This window comes from Cynocephalus volans, chromosome 8 (assembly GCF_027409185.1).
Source record: "Cynocephalus volans isolate mCynVol1 chromosome 8, mCynVol1.pri, whole genome shotgun sequence".
Classification (NCBI taxonomy): Eukaryota; Metazoa; Chordata; class Mammalia; order Dermoptera; family Cynocephalidae; genus Cynocephalus; species Cynocephalus volans.
The window spans coordinates 99,301,522-99,308,553 of record NC_084467.1 but is presented as its reverse complement, the minus strand read 5'-3'; the positions used below and the strand labels follow the sequence as shown (position 1 = coordinate 99,308,553).

Below are 7,032 nucleotides of genomic sequence, written 5' to 3'. Positions count from 1 at the left end.
GTGATTCCATATTTCATTCATTCAACAAATAATATATAAAATGCTTGTTATGTGTCAGGCACAATGCATCGACATATATGAAGAATACAGTAGAGAAGGAAGGCTTGAGGTTATATGTGGTAGTTGATCTCAGTTTTGAATTTGTTGAATTTGAGATATAGGTTTTCCATTAAGCGCTTGGATGTACTTGTCTGGAGCTCTGGGGAAAAGTCTGCAAGAAATATAGATTTGGGAATGATCCTCAAATAGGTGGTGGTTGTACCATTAGCAGTGACTATAATAATTAGGGTTGTAGCAGTCCATTTTTATGTTGTTATAACAGAATACCCCAAACTGGGTAATTTATAAAGAAAAGAGGTTTATTCGGCTCACAATTCTGGGACAGCTGCATTTGGTGTAGGCGTCAGGCTGCTTCTGCTCATGGTGGAAAGTGACAGGGCAGCCAGTGGGTGCAAGGAAATCACATGGCAAGAGGAAGCAAGAGGGGAGGTGCCAGGCTCCTTTTAACAACTAGCTCTCATGGGAACTAACAGAGTGAGGACTCACTCACATACACCTTCCCCACTCCCCAGGGAGAGCATTAGTCTATTCATGAGGGATCAACCCCCATGACCCAAACACCTCCCAACACTGCACGTTAGGGATCACACTTCAACATAAGCTTTGGGGGCAACAGAACCAAACTATATGAAGGGTTATATGAGGGAGAAGAGAATTAAGGATGAAAATCAGGTAACCCCTGTGTTTGAAAGGCACAGTGAAGAGTTCATAAAAAAGATGAAGGACTGTCCAGAGATGTAGGTGGAGAATCAGGAGAGAGGGATACTTTTCGTTAGGTTTTTCTCTGTTTCTTTTTAAAAAATCAACCTTATTGAGGTGTAATTTACCTACAACCACTGCACTCGTTTTGAGTGTACAGTTCCTAGACAGATGCCACCGTCAGATGCTATCATCTCAGCAGCCAGCAGGTGGTTCTGACGTAGTTTTGATAAATGTATACACCCATGTAACCTCCACTCCAGTCAATACATAGAACATTAGCTCATATTAAAAGTTCCTTTTTGTTCCCCTCCCCAGTCATTCCCCCACACTTCCTGCTCCAGGCAACCACTGATCTAATTTCACCATCGATTAATTTTGCCTGTTATAGAATTTTGTATCAATGGAATCACACAGTATAAATTCTTTTGTATTTTGCTTCATCAGTGTTGTTGCACAGGTCAATAACTTGTTCCTTTTTTTTTTTCTGGGTAAAATTTCACTGTGTGAATATACTACAATTTGTTTATCCACTCAATTGTTAATGGACATTTGAGTTATTTCTACTTCAGAGCTATTATGAGTACAGCTGCTGTGAGCATCTGTGTACAAGTGTTCTTGTGTATATATTTTCATATATATATTCATTATATACCTAGGATTGGAATTTCTGGGTCAAATGTTAAATGTATGCTTAACTTTAAAAGAAATTGCCAAGGCTGGCTGGTTAGCTCAGTTGGTTAGAGGGTGGTGCTGATAACACCAAGGTCCAGGGATCTCTCCCTGTACTGGCCAGCTGCCAAAGGAAAAAAAAAAAAATAGGAAATTGGCATTTTTTCCCCAAAGAAGTACCATTTTACACTCTTATCACTAATATATGAAATTTCCAGATGTGCTATATTCTCACTGAACTTAGTATTGTTACTATTTTTAATTTGTAGTCATTCTAGTAGATGCGTAGTAGTACCTAATAGTGGTTTTAATTTGCATTTACCTGATGACTAATGATTGTACATCTTGTCATGTGCTTATCGGCCATTCACTAGGTCTATTTCTGGTCTATTTCATTCTTTTGTATATCTGTCTATCCTTAAACTAATGTCACATTGTATTGGTTATTTATAAAGTCTTGAAGTCAGGTTACATAAGTCCTCCAACTTTGTTATTCTTTTTTTCCAAAACTGTTTTTGGCTATTCTAGGTCCTTTGAACTTCCGTAGAAATTTTAAAATCAGTTTGGAAATTTCTACAGAATAAAATCTGTTGGCTTTCTTACTGAAATTATGTTGAATCGTTCAATCATTTTTGGAAAAGGGTAGACATTTTAACAATATTGTGTTTTCCAGTCCATGAACAAAATACTTCTCCATTCATTTAGGTATTTTTAAATTTCTCTCAGCAATGTTTTATGTGTATGGGTTTTGCACATATTTTGTTAAATTTATCCCTGTTTTTGATGTAATTTTATGATATGCCTTGGTTTTTCATGTTTTTTGTGTTTGGGGTTCATTGAGTTTCTGGCCTCTGTGGGCTTGTGATTTTCATAAAATTTGTATTGTTATTTCTTCAAATATTTTTTCTGAACTCCCTTCTCTCTTTTTTCCTTTGGAGTCTGGTTACAATACATAACAGGTCATTTAAAGTTGTCTCACAGCTCACTAGTGCTCCGGCCATTCTTTTCAGTCTTTTTTCTTTCTGTATTTCATTTTGGATAGTTTCTATTGCTATGTCTTGAACTTCACTAATCTTTTTTGTTCAATGTCAAATGTGCTGTTATTAATCTCAAACATTTTAATTTTAATCTTTAGAAATTCAATCTGGGTCTTTTAAAGTATCTTTTATGTTTTCATTTAACATGTTCAATCTTTACCTTCTTTATTGTATGAAATTTAGTTTTAATAAGTGTTTTAATGTCTCTTATCTACTAATTATATTATCATATATGTCATTTCAAGTCAGTTTTCATTGATTTTTCTCTTCATTATGGATTTATTTTTCTGCTTATTTGCATGTCTCATAATTTTTTTATTGAATTTCATATATTGTGTATTTTATCTTGTTCAGGGTGCCAGATAATTTTGTATTCTTATAAATATTCTTATATTTTGTTCTCTGTTTTAGTTAAGTTACTTGAAAACTGTTTGGTCCTTTTGAGTCTTGCTTTGTTAGGCATGACCAGAACTACTTTTAGTCTATGGCTAATATTGCCCCACTACTAAGGCAATACCTTTCTGAATATTCTACCTGATGAGCTATAAATTATGAAGTTTTCCAGTCTGGCTAGAAGGTGAACCCTGAGGATTTTTTTTCTCTACTCCTTTCAGGTATAATTTTTCTTCAGTCTTGGGTATGCAGATCAGCATTCAGCCGAAGACTTGAGGGAGACCTTCCGTAGATCCCTGGAGCTCTCTCTCTCTCTCTTTCTTTCTCCCTAGATTTCTCATATCTGATGCTCTGCCATATGAGCTCCAGCTAACTTGGCCTTCTCAGATTCCCAACATGATCTCCTGAACTGAGGGAGACTTTTGGACTCTGCCTGGATTCCCCCTTCCTGTGCTGAAGCCTGGAAACCCTTTCCTATCACAGGCTGAAGAAATGGTAGCTCTCATCTGGTTAGTTCCTCTCTCTAAGGAGTCACTGCCTGTGGCCTAATGTTTGAAAACTGTTCTTTCGTGTATTTGGTCTGGAGTTTTAGTTGTTTCAAGTGGGAGAGTAAATCTGGTCTCTGTTACTCCATCTTGATCAGAATTAGAAATCCCAGTTCAAGCTCGCTTCTGCAGCACATATACTAAAATTGAATGCTACAGAGAAGATTAGTATGGCCCTTGCGCAAGGATGACATGCAAATTCATGATGCGTTCCATATTTTTTGACAATCAGCTTTGTATCTCATGAATATTCATAACCAACAACAACAAAAAAGAAATCCTGGTTCTATTTTAAATGGTATTAAAGTGTAAAAAGAAATTCAATTATTTATTCATAGTCTGTGGAAAAAAATTGATTTTTGGTATTTGACCTCATATCTTGTAACACTGCAAAATTCACTTGGTTTTTGCATGTTTGTGGTCTATTCCTTAGGAGTTTCTATGAGCGTAATCCCATTATCTATGAATACAGAAAATTTTACTTCTTTTGCAACTTGTATTGTCTCTCTCTCATTGCTGTGCTGGGAACTCTGTTCAATGTTGAAGAGAAGTGGAAAGAGCAGATCTTCTTGCCTTGTTCTTGATCTTGGAAGGAAAAGCATTCAGCCTTTCACCATTAAGTATGATGTGAGCACTAGGCTCTTTGGGTTAAAGAAGTTCTTTTCTATTCCTAGTGTGTTGAGAGGCTTTACTGTGAACGAACGTTGAATTTTGTCAAATGCTTTCTCTGAGTCTGTTAAGATGATCATATCATTTTTCTCCTTTATTCTCCTAATGTGGTAAATTACAGTGATTGACTAGCACTAAATCAACCTTGTACTGGTTACTCATTCTAGTTACTAATATTTCATTAGGGATTTTGCATCATCATTTGTGCGAGGTATTGGTCCAGCTTTATTTTCTCATACTGTGTTTGTCAGATTTTGATAGGGTAATACTGGCTTCGTAAAATGAGTTGATAAGAGTTTCCTCCTCCTCTGCTTTCTAAAGGAGTTCAAGTGTGATTGGTAATATTTCTTCCTTCAGTGATAGGTACAATTCATCAGTGAAGCTGTTTGTCCTGGAATTTTCCTTGCGGAAAGTCTTCAAATTAAAAAATTCAATTTCTTTAGTAGAAAAAAGGCTATTCAGAATTCTATTTCTCCTATGTCAGCTTTGGTAACTCATCTTTCAAGGAATTTGTAAACTTCACATCCTTTTAATATCTATGGAGTCCACCATGGTTTCCTCTGTTATTCTTAACACTGGCAATTTGTGTTTCTCTCTTTTTAATAAATTTATCTAGCTAGAGGTTTGTTGGCTTTTGTGGCATTGCCAAATCCTAAATCTCAATGACTTACAACAACAAACATTTGTTTCGTGTTTATGGCTGTGTGGGTTGGCTCTGGCAGCTCTGCTATAGGCTGTGGATTGTGTCCAGGTCTGCTCCACGTGCCTCTCTCGTTCTGGGACTCAAGCTGGTGGAGAAGCAGCTACTCAAGGTAGTGAGGAGGCAGGTGCAAACTTGTAGAGCCTGTTTATGGAACGCACTTCAATTCACACATCATTGGCTAGTGCGAGTCCCATAGCTAAGCCCAAAGTCAATAGGGACAGAGAAGTATACACTGTCCATGGTAAGGCTGGGAGGGAAGGAGAATTTCAAGCAAATAATATGGTCTACCATGAGGAATGTCGCAAAATCCTAGGAAAGAGTAGTTGTCTTAAGTACATAATGCTTCCTAGAGTGTCAGATAGGATAAGAATTACAAATTATCCTTTGAATTTCATTGGTGAGTTTGGTTATAGAACTTTCTGTGGATAGTGGTGGTTGGAGTCTTGCTAAAGTAGAAAAAGGGGTAACAAGAAAATGGATGAGAGAAAACAATGAATGAGAACTACATTTTCTAGAAGCTTGGCTTAAAAGGAAACAAGAAAGATACTGTCATAACCAGTGGGGAGCATGGGGCCTGGAAGTGTGTGTGTGTGTGTGTGTGTGTGTGTGTGTGTGTGTGTGTTTAGTTAGTAATACTTGCACATGTTCATAGGCTGAATTAAAAAAGCTGGTAAAGGGAAGTTAAAGATACCAATTACACTAGTTACCAACTTACTGCCTCTCATTTCCAAATACCATCATTGCCTGCTCTGTGGTAATGGAACTGGACCTTGTAAACATTTCTTTACCAGCTGGCACAATGTTAAGCTTTGTTAGTAGAGGACATTGAAGGGACACAGGGAGGAAAGAGTGTTTCTTCCTGGCTCCAGTGTGCTCCTCTCGGCAAACTCCCACAGCTGAGCACCAGCAGCATGTGGTGGCCAGCCACAGTGTGGTGAAGAGCCACATGCATGGTGGCCAGCAGCACACAGCCCCTCCCTGTGGGCAGCTTCTCCAGCATACCAGAGCATGGCTTCCCAATGCACTGTCCATACTGGCATTTTCCCAGCAAGCTTTGCAGGGCAACATCTCCTCAAAGATGTCCTTTGGCACCTCAGATTATTCCTGGGCAGTGTGTGGTGGCCTCAGCAAGTTCTGTAGCACAGAATCTTCATGTGGATGGCTTCCTCAGGTACCTCAGAAAGCAGCTTCCCGGTGAGTTCTGTTGGCATAGCATCTCAATGAAACTGTCTGCCATCCAGTAGGTCAAGGCTATACCCTTTCCTGTGTGGTTGGATATCAGCCTGGGGGACAGGACCTCTCTCAAATTTATTTCTTACTTGGGGGCTCTGTCTTAGCCCTAGAAGTAGAGGCTGCTCCCTATATTGGGCATTTGAGTATTTTTCAGAGTTCTTTTTTTTTCCCCAGGAGAAGAAAAATTCCCTGTTATTGTTAATAATTCTTTATATTAAAATTTCCTTGATCAAATTAGGGGGTAGTTTCTGTCTCTTGAGCAGACACTGAGTGATATATCAATAAAAGAAGAGAATAAAAATTTCAGAGATGCGGTGGACAGGAAGACGAGGATTGAGGCTCAGGTGTAAAGGCTTACTCTGAACAGGGAGAGTAACTTCTTTTGAGCTTGGAGACCAGAGGGAAGGATAAGTGGTGGGTAATGCAAGTATATTTATGAAAGAAGGGGAATAAAAGTTGAGGGAATTGGCAATCAGAATACAGCAATATATCGAAAAAATTATACACCGTGATCAAGTGGGATTCATTCCAGGGATACAAGGATGATTCAATATACACAAGTCAATAAATGTGATATACCACATCTACAAATCAAGGACAAAAACCATATGATTATCTCAATAGATGCAGAAAAAGCATTTGACATAATTCAACATCTCTTCATGATAAAGACTCTCACCAAATTAGATATAGAAGGAAAGTATCTCAATACAATAAAAGCCAAATATGACAAACCCACCACCAACATCATCCTGAATGAGGAAAACCTGAAAGCTTTCCCCTTAAGAATGGGAACAAGACAAGGATGCCCACTCTTACCACTCCTATTTAACACAGTTTTGGAAGTACTAGCCAGAGCAATCAGGCAAAAGAGAGAAATAAAGCTCATCTAGACTGGAAAAGGTGAACTCAAACTGTCCCTGTTTGCAGATGACATGATCATATATATAGAAAAACCTAAAGACTCTACCAGGAAACCCTTAGAGCTGATAAACAATTTCAATAAAGTTGTAAGATAAAA

At 38.0% G+C, this 7,032-nt stretch overlaps 1 non-coding gene across 1 annotated transcript; it reads left to right on the top strand.

Moving 5' to 3' along the window:
- Positions 1–3,526: 3,526 nt before the first annotated feature.
- On the top strand, positions 3,527–3,628 carry LOC134385319 (U6 spliceosomal RNA). The gene has a single exon (XR_010024311.1). It is a non-coding gene; the product is annotated as a U6 spliceosomal RNA (small nuclear RNA).
- Positions 3,629–7,032: the final 3,404 nt, after the last annotated feature.